This window comes from Saccoglossus kowalevskii, chromosome 2 (assembly GCF_978046115.1).
Source record: "Saccoglossus kowalevskii chromosome 2, keSacKowa6.1, whole genome shotgun sequence".
In the NCBI taxonomy this organism is placed as follows: Eukaryota; Metazoa; Hemichordata; class Enteropneusta; family Harrimaniidae; genus Saccoglossus; species Saccoglossus kowalevskii.
Genome location: NC_140642.1, coordinates 12,653,889 through 12,669,085, shown reverse-complemented (window position 1 = coordinate 12,669,085; position 15,197 = coordinate 12,653,889). Strand labels below are relative to the sequence as shown.

The 15,197-nt window shown below is 34.7% G+C and overlaps 1 protein-coding gene and 1 long non-coding RNA gene across 3 annotated transcripts in view; one reads left to right on the top strand and one right to left on the bottom strand.

Annotated features, from left to right (window-relative positions):
• Positions 1-15,197, top strand: part of LOC100373358 (BTB/POZ domain-containing protein 7-like) — a 51,759-nt gene that overhangs the window by 1,276 nt on the left and 35,286 nt on the right. The window contains exon 1 of one of the 2 annotated variants that reach the window (XM_085491525.1): positions 6,830-7,003. The exons of the other annotated variant lie outside the window; for it this stretch is intronic. The gene's annotated coding sequence lies outside the window, so the exon portion shown is untranslated. Of the gene's footprint in view, positions 1-6,829; positions 7,004-15,197 lie in introns of those variants that run through there. 2 annotated transcript variants of the gene reach the window in all.
• On the bottom strand, positions 5,051-6,644 carry LOC102800874 (uncharacterized). Its single transcript, XR_438252.3, has 2 exons — positions 6,428-6,644; positions 5,051-5,452 (listed from the first exon to the last, which is right to left on the bottom strand). It is a non-coding gene; the product is annotated as an uncharacterized LOC102800874 (long non-coding RNA).

The following is a 15,197-nucleotide window of genomic DNA, read 5'->3' as shown; positions in this document are numbered from 1 at the left end:
GTAGGCAATTAATGTGCATGGATTTCAACCCTGAAGTAATCAAATCTTTGGATTACCCAAAAGCAGCTACATGTATGTACCAGGTTTTATTGAAAATTCATGACACTTAAGATATTTGTGGAACACATTGAAATTGGTTAATTAATACAAATTAGGTATTTAGTAATTGCAAAATTTAACCCTAATCTAAACAAGCAGCCTATCGGCTGAGATAGCTCCGCTGTTAGCAATGCACATTTCAATTAAAAAACTGAAGACATCATTAGAAAATGAACAATATGTATAGTATCAAAGCAATCGGACTTACAGTTTTTAACAAGAAGTCGAAAATATCACTTTCTACCAAAAATGACAAAAATATTCACCAAAATTAGAGAATTTAAGATATCATCACGAAATGAAAAAATCTGAGAAAGGTCTACATGTAGTATCTATATATGTAATATCAAAGCAATTGAACTTTTGGTTTTTAACAAGAAGTCGAAAATATCACTTTTTACCAAAAATTACAAAAATATTCACCAAAATTAGAGAATTGAAGACATCATCACAAAATGAACAAATCTGAGAGAGGTACACATGTAGTACCTATATATGTAATACCAAAGCAATTGGACTTGCGGTTTTTAACAAGAAGTTGAAAATATAATTTTTTACCAAAAATGACAAAAATATTCACCAAAATTAGAGAATTGAAGATATCATTACAAAATGAACAAATGTGAGAGAGGTCCACATATAGTACCTATATATTTAATATCAAAGCAATTGGACTTGCGGTTTTTAACAAGAAGTCGAAAATATCACTTTTTACCAAAAATGACAAAAATATTCACCAAAATTAGAGAATTGAAGATATCATCATGAAATGAACAAATCTGAGAGAGGTCTACCCAAGGTACATATACACGAAGTATCAAAGCATTCAGGCTTGTAGTTTTCAAGAAGAAGTCGAAAAAGTAAAACATTGACACGGACGACGACACCGGACAATCACTCATATAAGCTCCGCCAGCGGAGCTAACGAGTGGCTCATCCCAGAGCATCTATGTACCAAGTTTCATTGAAATCTAATGAGTGGTTGAGATATTGGTTAGTTAATATGACAGATTGCAACCAGAAACTTATCGCATTATCCCAGAGCATCTCTGTCCTTATTTTCAACAAAATCTGAGCTTGAGCTTGTAAAGTTTGATTGCAATTGGTCAAGAACAATATTCGTTAATTAAAATATTTGTTATTTTGCCATTATTAGATCTGAAAAACTTGTGTTCAAAGTCGGTACCAAGTTAGAACAGCATGCAAATGCCAATTTTAGTTCACTACGTGCTAGATTGAGGGGAATATTACGACCATTTGGGGAAAATAAAATTGTGAAATTAGTTGTGTCATCTTTTCACAACACTTTTACAATGAGTAACAATTTTATTTCAATATTAACTACTTACCACCATAGTTTATGTTATTTGTCAAAAATTATTAAGGGCCTGTGGCCTTTATTAGCAAATTCAATGCAAAGCAGTTTGTCATGTTTTCTTACAAGATTTGACCTGCAACGTCCTTTGACCTGATAGGTAAAATCTGTTACTAACGAATCAGAATATGGTGGGTCACCAACGCAATTCCCTGGAAATTCCCGAAGGAATTCTGACACAATGAATAAGTGAATTATAGATGGAGGTATGATCTGTTGGAATTGATTTTGGCCAAAAAGAATGGCAATTAGTAAATTTTGAAAGGTAAACTGAAAAAGGAATGCATTTACCTCCATTCTCGGTTGTTGAGTCATTGTCAAAACATAGTTAAGCATGGTCACTGTGGTTTAGACTTCATACAACAAACAATTGCGTGAAATTAGTCAGATCGAAACGTGTCAGGCTTTGTAAACAATTATGTTTTGGTTAGTTGAGTAGACATTTATGATAAACAAATCCATTGTAGCAAACATAACGCCCAACCGTCCACTGCACTATTGGCGACGCACATTTGTGTTAGGCTAGTTTATAGGGCGGGCATAGCTCTTCTGTGTCGATAACAATCCTAATGTCTGAAATTAACAAATTTGATGACACCAACTAATCAAAGAAAGCTTAGAAAGAACTCCCGTGTGCTGAGAGTATTGAAGACACAGTAAAAATTAATTCAAAATTACTTGTACTTGAGATATTGATGGAATAGCTGAAAACTAATTATGTAAATCAGGTAACTGATATGAACAGATTTAAGTGTAAAACTAATAAGGTCTGCACAATGTACCTAGTTTCATTGAAATGTGATTAGAACCCAAAAAACATTAATTATTATGCTAATTAGAGAGTTAATATGAACAAATTTTAACCCAAAATTAATCAGGCTGTCTATTGTCCTAGAGCATTTATGTACCAAGTTTTATTCAAATGTGATGATCAATACTTGAGATATCAGTATTAATTAATTATGTTAATTAAGTGATTAAGAAGCATATATATTTACCAAAAACTAATATGGTGTATAGTCCTAGGTTCATTGAAATGTGATGGGTACTCTTTAAAAGTTTCATTGAAATTCAATGAGTGGTTTGTAGACATCAGTGCAACAGCCATAGAACAGCAAAAAATTAACTAATTATGCAAATTAGGTAATTAATAGGCACAATTATTTATTCCAAAATTAATCAGGTCTCTGCATAGTCCTAGAAAATGTCGCAAGTCTCATTGAAATTTGATGATTAGTACTTGAGATATCAGGTGAAAAGCTGAAAATTAACTAATTATGCTAATAAGGTGATTAATATGCACAAATATTTACCCAAAAACTTATTAGGTCTCTGCACAATCCTCAAGTAACTATGTACAAAGTTTCATTGAAATGTGATCATTACTACTCGAAATATCAAAAGCTGAAAATTAATTAATTATGCAAATTAGGTAATTAATATGTACTGATATTACCCTAAACACTACCAGGTCTGTGCAGTGTCATATGACATCTATGTACCAAGTTTTATTGAAATGTTATGATTAGTACTTGAGATATCAGTGGAAAAGCCGAAAATTGATTAATCATTATGTAAATTAGGTAATTAATAATATTAACAGATTTTTACCCAAAACTAATCAAATCTGCGCATTAGTTCAGAGCATCCATGTGCCAAGTTTCATTGAAATCCAATGAGTGGTTCTTCAAAAATCAGTGGAACAGTCATGGAACAGCTTGAAATCAGTTAATTATCATTCAAATTAGATAATTAATATTCATAGATTTTTACCCAAAACTAATCAAATCTGCGCACTAGTTCAGAGCATCCATGTGCCAAGTTTCATCAAAATCCAATGAGTGGTTCTTCAGATATCAGTGGAACAGTCTTGGAAGAGCTAAAAATCAGCTAATTATCATGCAAATTAGGTAATTAATATTCATAGATTTTTACCAAAACCTAATCAACTCTGCGCATTATCCTAGAGCATCTATGTACCAAGTTTCACAAAAATTTGATTAGTGGTTCTTGAGATAACGGTGGAACAAAAAAAGTGACATACATACATACATACATACAGACATACAGACAGGGTAACTGCAAAGACTCCCTTTTGTGCTTCGCACACGGGAGTCAAAAAACCACCACAAAGACTAAACTCAGACACAAAAAGAGCAACGGACCCACAGCTAAATCAAACTGTTACACTTGTTAAAACACGGTACGTCTCATCCTGGAGGATGTGGTGGCCCTAAAAAGGGCAGTTTTGTACAGTTTCTGAGCTAAACGAAAAGATATCTTGTTGCACTGAAGAATGATCTAGTGTCAGCTTGTGTAATTTCCTCAATGGCAGAGTATATAGAACACAAAAAATTTTCGAAGCTGATTAAAAGACAACAGTGGTCACTCTAAACACCTTTTTTCCCTGGACTATTTCAAACACACAAATGCTTTTCACAACAGTGACGACTGTACAGAATTTAGTTATCGGTAGATTTTGAATCGTTGCCATCCAAATCTTGTTTTTATACAAACGATTCGTCACATTCCGGGTTTGTTCGGCACAAATGAGATCACAGTTGTCTCATTAACCTTTTCGTCGCCGATTGTTTTTAAAATGTAGCCAGTTTGTTGTTACACTCAAGAAGCAATCGACGGCACCATCAATAAAACAAACCGATCGTTCTAAACTAATTTCACGCAATTATGCGCTTCGTTGTAATATATTCGCATTATATAAATTTGAATACCAGTATTCAGGAAAAGTCAAACAATGATCAAAGACCTAGTTTTATGATGAGATAAAGTGGTCATTTTAACATGGTCATTTCAAGACCATTACAAGATCAACTGAAATGCATACAACATCTAAAATGTACAATGTATGTGGGAAATATGATTGAGACCAGCTCAGGCATATCTAAGATACAAGTGCGGACAAGTTCCCATTTTCAGACTTCATCCAACCGAAATTATCTACATGTAACTTAATTTGCTAATTATTATGCATGGAATTGAGCCATAAGTAATCAGGTTTGTGGATTATCCATTAGAACCTATAGACCAAGTTTCATTTCAAACTGTAGTTTTCGCAAGATTAGGAATTCTGAGGGCATTTCAGATTATGGACATGCTGTCTCACTGTCATTTCCATCTACTTTTATTAACTAAAACAGTAACATTGCCAGCTATGTTGGCGACTCATTTGCTATGCATGCCTTGCCTGCATTGAAAATAGAGCAAACTTATTTGCAACGCAGCAGTGACCCAAGTGTCTAGAAGTTATTACATACATTTTGTTTAATTTGATAACTTTTCCGTAATTGAATGAAATAAATTTAACAAGAAAAGTAATTCTATTCTATTGGTTTGACCTAACATGTTTAAATCTCGTAATGATCTCAAGACTCATTAAAAACCAGTCAGCAACTTAGTTGGTAATGTTGCAGTTTCAGTATATGAAATATTATGGCGGTGACAGTAAAAATCATAATATGTTCACTACAACATAATCTCATGTTTTTTGTCGACTTTGTCACTCATGAAAATGGAGTACTGCTTAATAGTAGAATTACAACCACTGCTTACAGATGGTTAGACAAATGAGTACACCTTTATTTATATTATAATATTAAACTGAATTTAATTTGTTTCATACAACTTTTCAAAATTACACACAGAAGCCAAACTAGAGTTTCTACTGGAACCCAAAGAAAAGAGTAATTATAATGACAGTTTTAGGTGAAACAGGTGGTACAAGAGTCCAGCAATCACACAGCAAATGAAGTTGGCTATTCATAGTCAATCCTCTTCATCTGTTATATCAGTTGCCATCTTCAATCATCCACCTCGTGCCAAGTACAGCGTCCAGAGAAAACTAATCACAGTCCAGTCACCATATTATGACCTCTTCTTATATTCTTCTATGTGTGTCAGGATCCATGCAGGACCAGTCACCAGGCCAAAGAATATAACTGTGAAAGCTATGACGCCCTCCTATTGAAAATACAAAACAAGGATAGAATAAATATTTATTAGAAGAACGATATACAGTAGCCCCTCGCTAACTCGAGCCTCAATAACTCGCGGTCCCGGTTAATTCGTGGCTATCACCATGGCTCCCAAAATCATAGTACATACATGTATGTACATGTATTGTTTTTGATGTCCATTTTTTTTCTTTGTGCGCGAGTCTGTTTGTTTTTATTCATAAATGTGCGAAGTTTTAAACACCGACACCCGCGACTTAGCGAGGGGCCACTGTATTAAGTTTCAGTGGATGTTTTACATACATTAATGAATCTTTCTGCAATGTTTGTTGCGCCTCAAGCTACTTTGGAGTGTAACTGCATTGTTATATAACACTATACTATATAGGTAGAGTTAAAAACGAAAATGTTTGACAGCATCCCCTAGCGGTTTGCTATCAAACGATCTCTTTCTCATGAGAATTTTATAGCGTTAGCTAACAAAGAAAATTGACAAAATTCTGTAAAATGTTGTGCTACTGAGCATACCCCAGTAAATCGGCTCCATCTTTCTGGTGAACCATTTTTGAGTGACATTCATTCATACTATGACCACAGGCGCACGTTACGTTTTTTGGATAATAAAAAGTACCTTAAGTAGGATTGGAGGTCAGGATAAGGATAAGTCAGTCGTCGGTCCCTTTTTATTATCCAAGAAACGTACCGAGCATCACAAACACATGAAGGATACCCACTAATGCATTGTGGGATGTTTGAAAGGTAATAAAACCAATTTAATACACAAGCGCGTTTTTCTCCTGTGTCTTATTTAAACCTGTTAAACGAAACCACGTAAATGCTTTTAGTGCAAAAGACTGTAAACAAGAAATGGCATTATTATAATTAGACAGTCTTGAATTTTAGTCAAATCCACATGCGTCGGCAACATTTCGCCGGTTACAGCGACAGTTTAGCAGCGACTGTACGACTTAAAAACACGTACCGGAGTGGATAGTTTCACTTTTGCTGGCCCACCTAGAACTGTGCGGCGTTGAATTGCCTGGCTCTGATTCCGTAACATCGGAACAGATCTCTGAAATAAACCACGAATTACTCCGGACATTGTGTCAACTCAACTTTGTGCTCAAAATACAAGATGGCGTCCGCTCTGTCCGTCTGCACGTATCACGTCAACTACCCCTACAAAAAGAGTGGTATCGACACGGGCTATTCAACGAGAGATCCGGGAACTTGGAATTTGACTTTCAAGTGAATACACTTTAGTAAATATAGATCACTGGCTGACATGTAATCTGTTTTATTATATGTAAAACCAAGTATATTGTAATAACACGTAAATATCCATGAAATAGCAGACGAACGTATTGCTTCTGAAATGGTTTCAGCCACTTCCGGTGATTATTGGGTCGAGTCGGGTAATCGGACTTCATCGACCAAACCGAGTGTGGACGACAATAGCCGAAGATAGCTGCGGCAAAATAATGGATACGAGTTTCTTACTCAACTCAAGCTATGTACTGACCTAGGATTGCTAGTGCTATCGGTCACAATTTTCACGGTATGTAAAGGATTATTAACAATTCCAGTTACATGGTTTTTCCATATACTACACTGTCTACCGTAGACAAACAAAGGGCGTCGACCAAGGTAACAATTCGGCGTTCTGGCGAAGGATCGACTGAATCTGACACTGCCCATGCCCCGTTTCAGGACGATCACCTGGTCGAAATTCGCGAGTAGTTCCGTCCACTTCTTTCTGGCTCTTTCCTGTTAACGTGATCACTTTTAATTCACCTTTATAAATAGGAACAACATCAACTTCCAAATAATACAAGCTCACGATCACAAGATGTTTGAACCGTTTGTTTGTTGTCATTGTCGCTTTCAAAGTTTTACGGCGTCTGATCGATGACCGAGTTGCCATTGCACCCATTGAAGTGAGTCGCCATGTTGTTGTTCGGTAATCTGGCGGTCCATCGTTATTTTAAACCGTACCACCATACGACTGCAAATAGCGCGTCTTCTGACTTTTAGTTAGTTGTAACTAGAGTATCACATATTTTGCGGTCGAGTGCAATCCGCTCATTTCAGTAACTCATATTTAATTGTAACTCAAGGTTAGACTGACAAGCTTACATATACAAACCATGTGACGATCTCATCCAACTTTTCAACAAAATTTCTGGGTGAATTTGCCGTATGGTTCTAAGGTGCTCTTTTTGCAGTAAATTACGTTGTGTTTACGTGTAAACATAAACGTCCATAGAAATGCACGTACGTGGGAATATATTCCAAAAGGTGCCACCTAGTCTCACTAATCGCAAATTATTTGGCCTTGATTTACAAATTGACAACAAGTCAATTTTGTACTGTTACATTAACTTGAAAACACACACGTCCATGTAACAATAACATATATTTAAAGTAAGGATTTTAAATCTTTGATGTCTGATAACTTTAACATGAGAGTACTTTTGACTTTTTTAGTCAGAGTATGGAGCTCCATGGATAAGGGTCAATACACCTCTGCCATGGGTTGGTGTGTTTGAATAATCTTTATATGCCAACCAGTAAAACCTTGGTGTATGTTTGTCATGTGCCTATAATGAATTTCATTCCATATTTTGATGTTCACTAACACCTATCGTACCTTCTGGCTTCTTCTTCCTAGTAAACAGTTAGAAATTTTCATGAATTACGGATTTTATGGCTTTTCTTAGGCAATATTTCGCTAAAGTCACTGACAGTCTTTGGTGTGGGACCACAGAGAAATTTTCTCCGCTATAGAATTTTGTGACTTTCACTAATTCACAAAGATTTGTCTCTCTTGAAATTTAATCGCTTTACTCTATTATCTACATGCTTAATTACTACATGTGTGTATTGATAGACCTTGGAATACAATGACACACAACCGTAAAACTGTTAAAATATTTAATACAATTAAACTCGATGCAGGAGAGTTGTCACACTTTTGCTGTGTGAACTTTTCAATTCTATTATGATTAATTGTAGAAACTGAACCAAATTTAAATTCTTGTGTCTTCGTCAAATTCATTCATATGTTTTGTTTTGCTTCTAAATCTTGTTTTTTTTAATCCAATAATATCTGAGAGAACCACAAGACCAGCAAATTTTCAGTTTAATTTGAATAAAATTATTCTTTGAAGATTCAAAGTCTGCAGCTGATTATGCCTCGTTTGTTTCATGTATTCATTGGGATGTCTGATCATTTTATGATTTTTTGCATCTTATATTACTGTAGAATACTTTATGTTCGCTTGGAATTTATTTTCGCTATTTTCGCTGAAGGGATGATTCAGTGAAAATAAAATCCAGCGAATATACATTTTTTCCTATATTTTACATTAATCTCATCAAAAATCAGTGAAAATAAATTCTAAGCAAAACGCCCAAAATACCTTTTCAGCGAAAATTAATGCCAGCGAAAATAAAGTATTCCACAGTACATTGCATGTTCCTGTTTTCTTTTCAATCTTGCCTGTGTTTTGTATTCCAAATTTTCTGTTTGTTTTTTGTTTAATTAATTATTTTTAGCCAGGTGACAGTTTTGAACATTAAATGTCTCCTGACTTGCTTTATGTTCAAATTGCAAGTTCAAGAAGCTGACATATGATGCATTTTGCCACAAAAACCATATTTATCTCAAATACTAGTAGTAATTCAAAGCACTATTTTGGTGTCGACCAAGCTTGGTCGAAGATGATTACCTGCGGACATCAACCATCAAAGTTGCATCCGTTAGTGAATGAATCTCGACCAGTATTTTTAGCTTTCCCATTGAGTCTGTACCACACTCACCGGGGAAAGGGTCAGGCATTTGAACTCTGGTTTACTGATCACAAGTCAGTGAAGTCTGATGCAACAACCACTATGCTACCAGTGTTTGCAACTGAACATTTCAATTTGTCACGTACGAATCCATGTTGAAATATTGCTATCACGTTTAGAAATATCACTGTGTACACCTTTACTATTCATTAATGAATATGCTGATTTTGCATCGAATGCTATATCGGTAACTAGTTTTTGGTATTAGACTGTCCTTTGACCCCCAGATGTTTCATTTACATTAGTTGGACCCACCAAGCTGACAGGATGTTAAATACAACAAACAGGATATCGCTAAATGAAACTCAACATATATAATTTTGTCATAAAATAAAAAAAATATATAGTAAGAAACATTCTACGAAGAAAACAGGATTCTTACAGTTTGTAGTCTTTCATGTTAATGAAAATTTTGTGGTGCTTGTTGTACATTTGAATTATCCTCATGTTCTGCAAGTTTAGGGTTAGGGTCTTTGAAGCTTCTCAGTTCCACAAAGTCCTGACTGCCAATTGATTGATTGATGTTGGTAGTTTCATTCATTGAAATGTACAAGGTAAATTGGACACTTAGTAGCTACAGTAATTGACGTGCATGTAAAATCTGTTGATGATATGATCCTATCAAGAACTACCGGTATGTGGTTTTTGTGATTGTATACCTTTTTGCTTTTTAAAATAGATTTCTTGTGGAATCCTGCTAATCAACTTGTCTAACCAAACCTATCTATCAACATTCTTCATGTGATCGTTTTGTATATATATTCACTCTGTATTCCAAAAAATTGCTCTATTATTCCTCATGGAAAATTGAACCGAATTGCATTTTAAATAGCATACGGAACAAGTTTTAATTATGTTTGGATTTCACCCTGGCCTGTAGTAACAAATGACATATTTTAACAGCCGCTACCAAAGAAATTGTGTTACTTTCTCAGACAGCTTGTTAATCTGATCATTTTGACATAATGTTGGCACTAGCCTGGAGTGCATATTTGTATTTACTTTACACTACTTTAAATAAAATCAAAGAGACAAACTGTCTACCTTAAATGAATTTATGCCAAAATTGGCTTATCTAGATCACACATGTCAGATCATCAGTGATTAATGTCCGAGACCACCATTAATACTTTTGATATTATTGCCCTGATATGAAGTATGATGTGTAAGTACTTGGGATTGTGGACTTATTTCAGTACAACACAGTATGTGTTTTGTGATAATATTCAGTAATAAGTTTTTCTGTTTAGCACTTTTATGGTTTCAACTGGAATCTTGTCTAAATAGCCCCATGCTTTCTTGATGATATTTCCAATACTACCATATTCACTCTATTAGATGCACAGGTTTTTTTTCTAAACTGGGGCACAGCGCGTTTCCAGGACGATTCCCCTGTGTATGCTCCCTTCTTGTTCATTTTTTCTAGAAAAACCCCTGGAAGCACATGTGAAAAATCAATTGCATTAACTGTATATTGGATCATTCAAGTATTTCATCCATTGGCCATGGACATAGAACTTACACTCACATAAGTGCATAAGTTACTAATAGAGCAACTACAGGTACCGGGTAGTTGAATTTTGCAATTCATAATGTATCCCAATTCACATGCTGAGTGATGAATGCAAAGATGTTGTACAATTTTCAACTTATCTGGAATTAATTGATTCTATATAATGATACATGATTCTTTTTGAGAGAAGTCAGAGTTTGAATACTAATTTCTTAAATTTACATCTCAAATGATTAGTGAAATTTTGCTAAAAGGGCGATTAAAAACTTTGCTGCATACTCAGGGCTTGATGTTAATGTTAAAACTCACTTAGTGCCCATAGTGTACATGTATGTAATGTTGCCTGTCTATAAACTATTAAGGCAAGTGAGTTTTAATTCAATTGCCAGAATGGCAATTTTACTTTTCCTTAGCATCAAGCCCCGATACATGTGTTTTTTTCTCCATGATTAAACAAGTGGCTTCTGCAGCCTTGTCCTGGACCTGAATAGTGCTCTCTGCCATCAGTATCACTCAACAGTAGCAAATTACGGTACAGCTGCTGCAGTGTCTGTGCATAAATAGACATGTGTCAATAGAGAAATATCACCTTGCTTATTTATGTGTGGTCTATGGAGTATTAGTTGTTCAATTGGATGCACCAGTAGTTATACTGATAATTAATAATGCATTAATGTTATAAATAGTACATTAAATGTGTGTCCACTGTGTACATGCGTTTATTCCAGAGCTTAGAAGTTACAGCCATTCTTGACCAAGTTTCTGCTGTCAAGTAGAAGTCAACTATGGTTTTTGTTTATAGACGTTGTACATGATGCATTTTTGAATTGTAAAATGTTTGTATCTAAATCTCAAATTATTACTAGTAACCAATGTGTTATTGAATTAAATGAAGCCATAACTATATATGAATTGTGGTGATCCCTTGATGCATCTACAGGGATTTTCCCTGCATGCACAGTGTGCATGTTGAAGTTGAAATTTACCTGCATTAACTTATTGTTTTAAAGTTTTAATAGCATTTACGGGTTATCGATTGATGCAATCACGAAAGAATTTGCTTTTTTTTTAGTTGTCTTACAATATTGGTTGAACTTAATTAATTTCTACATGCACAGTGTGCACATTATATTTTGAGTTTTCTTGCACTAGGTAATCATCTATGTGCATAGTGCAGTGTGCACAAGGGCATTTCGACCCCTGATCTAACTACATATATGCACAGTTTTCCTCTTGTAACGCACAAAGACTGATGACATCACTGTATTGAAACACAGTAAACGATGACATCATGAAACAAGAGGAATAACATCCTTTGCACTGAACCACAAAGGATGATGACAACACTTGCTCTAAAACACACTTGCCCTAGAATATAAATATTATCATTTGATGATGTCCTTTGCACTGACACATAACGGTGACAGCACATGCCTGAAAGGCAAAGAATGCTTAATTTAATGCTTGCTCTATACATTATCAACATAGAACTAATCTAGCTAGCAGTCACATAAATGAGATGCATCGTGGGGCAACCACAGTGCATCATGGGAGTACCACACAATTCTCATAGTGCTCCATTTATGAGAGTACGCAAGATACGGTATTATTTTTTCTGTAATTTTTTTTTTTATGAATATTTTTATAATCACCAACAACAAAATGTTTTAAACCCTGGAAATGATTGGTTTACTCTGCTTGAATTCTACTGCACCATATTATAAGATAATTGTTTCCGGTGTATACACAAAAATTACAGGCTTAATAGATAGGCTGTTATATCATGAGTGTTATCATTAAAAGTAAATATTAACTAATACCTAGACCAAATGTTTGCCTATTTGTCTGTCACCATATAAACTATATGCACACTGTTTCCTTGTAAGGGTTTCCTCCCCCAGGCTGTTGATGTATCCACAGATGGTTTGGCAAACTGTAAATACTCTGGATTGTTTATAGATAGATGTCCAGCTGATTGAACTGTCTGTGGTATAATTGAACTTGGCATCATGTTGAGAGGACGAATAAGTCACAAATTGATAAATTACATTGCATAATGTGTTGGGATGTGATAACACTTAATGTGCAGTACCGTGCTCGTCCATTGTAATACTAAACTTTACAATACACCAGTGCAAATTAATTATGATAGTATGCAAATTAGTTGCCTTGAATTGAAAAAAAATATTTTACAAATGAAGTCCCTAGTGAATATATTTTTTCCTATTTTTACATGTAAGGAAAATGACATTGTATATCCCTACACTTTACAGATAAACTATTCAAAGATGATGAGTAACTGTTGGTGTCCTCTCAACACAGTTCAGTGGACAGTAGCTAGATTTCACATGCGTGCATTCTTCCTGAGTGTTAGATGTCCCACTGGTTACACTTTATAAGATACCATCTGGGGTTGTGTTTATGCTTGATCTTGAACCATTTTAAAATGTCATATCGATCATAATTCTGGTTCAGTTCACTTTGCTCGTTTATTTTGATGTATATGTATTTAGTTTAGACCAGTAATTGTTGAGAACACGATCTATCATAAAAGTGTGAAAAGCTGTTTGTGCTAATTACATGTAGTTATACTGGAAAGCCATGAATTTGATTGGTCACTGATTTAACCATCGAAATGCCATTCATTAAACTTTAAATCTAGAAAACACCGGAGGTTATTATTGATATGTTAAATTATTTCTATTGCAATAAAATAAATTTGCAACTCAGATGATTAATTATAATAATATGCAAGTGAGCAGCCATATTTGGTTAGGGAGAACTGAACTGTCACACAAGAGATTAATTCTCATGAGCTGTAGTGAGCGTTTAACTGTGGTCCTTAAGACTGGGGGTTCTCATTAGGCACAGCCCATGAACCATCAATTCTGGTGACGATTTTAACCCCAATTGTTGCAGTCCCATTGAGTTTTTCAAAGATTAGGTACAATTATGGTTTTAATGGTTTACTGTGTTTGTTTCCACCCTTTCATGATGCAATTGCCGAGTTTGACAGATTCTCTTTTGAAAATTGACAGAGTTCCAGTAATGCTTTTAATGTATATAGTCGATATATTGGCTCTAATGTCCTCCTAGTACTGTTAATTTCTAGAATCATGTTGTCAGGGTTCTGATTACACACTAAAATACGATAAAATCGTTCACATGACTGTTGAGCTTCTAAATGCATGTCGTTTAATACAAGGGAAACTCTATCGATCAAGCATATATTTTATTGTGAGGCAAGAAAAGGGGGGAAATGTTGCTACTGTATACATGTATATCAGACATACAATACCAGTATGGCCAGTAAAGCTGATCCAAAAGGATTTTCTAAAAGAATTTACTTCCAGCACTCAGACTGCAGAAGTAGAGTTCAGAAAAGTTTACCGGCACTAATTCTATAGCGGCCATTTAAAACATGTTCTTTTTTTCTGTCCTTGCTCTGATCAGTCAATGTCACATGGCCTATTGATGTTATACCAACACTTCAGAATCTACATTGTACCGTGGAAATAGGCTGAATGATAGAAGTAGAATTAAATAAATACACCGCCAAAGGGGCCCCTCTAATTGGTTGTGTCTGTTTTTTGGTTCCTAGAATAACGTTACCATTAAATATTATTATCCCTGAGCGTGCGTGTTAAAATCAGCGTACCGTACTGTAGAGTTGTTTGTGTATTCAGTTATTTTTTTCAAAATCAGGGCCATTCGGTGTTTGTCCATCTGTTGTACACATTGCACTATGTGTAAGCAAAACATTTATTTTTCCATACATGTTAGATACACACACATAATACTATACACAAGACATTGTTTGCAGGTAAGATTTTTTTTGCCGAGTTATTTTTTTACTTGTTTTTTTTTTCTAGTCCCTGGCTGGAATATAATAACAAATACTAAATTACCGTGAGCAGTTTGTGAATTTTTTGTGGATATGAAAACATCTGGCGAGTGATAAAATGTGCTACTTGTTTTAATATATATATCAATATATATCAATATAATATTTATGAAATTCACCGGTAATAGTACACACACACACTGTTATCTGTACTCCTATCAGAAAATAACAAATAGTACAACCGAGTTATATACCGTCAATGATTTGCGATTCCCATGGGCGGTACGATAACATCACAGCTCTTGTGATGTAGCTGTATCAAAGTTGAATAAAAAAAATGTGTATTTATATTAACAATATAAATATGTAGTATGACATGAATGAACTTCGTCTTCCAACTGTATATTCTGTCAATCGTATAACAAAACTGATCAAAGTTGAAACATATTGGAATACAATCGATAATTATTCTACATTGGCAAATAAGTTTCGTATAATAACTATTATTATACATCTGTCAATGTAATGCCATAAGTAACAGCT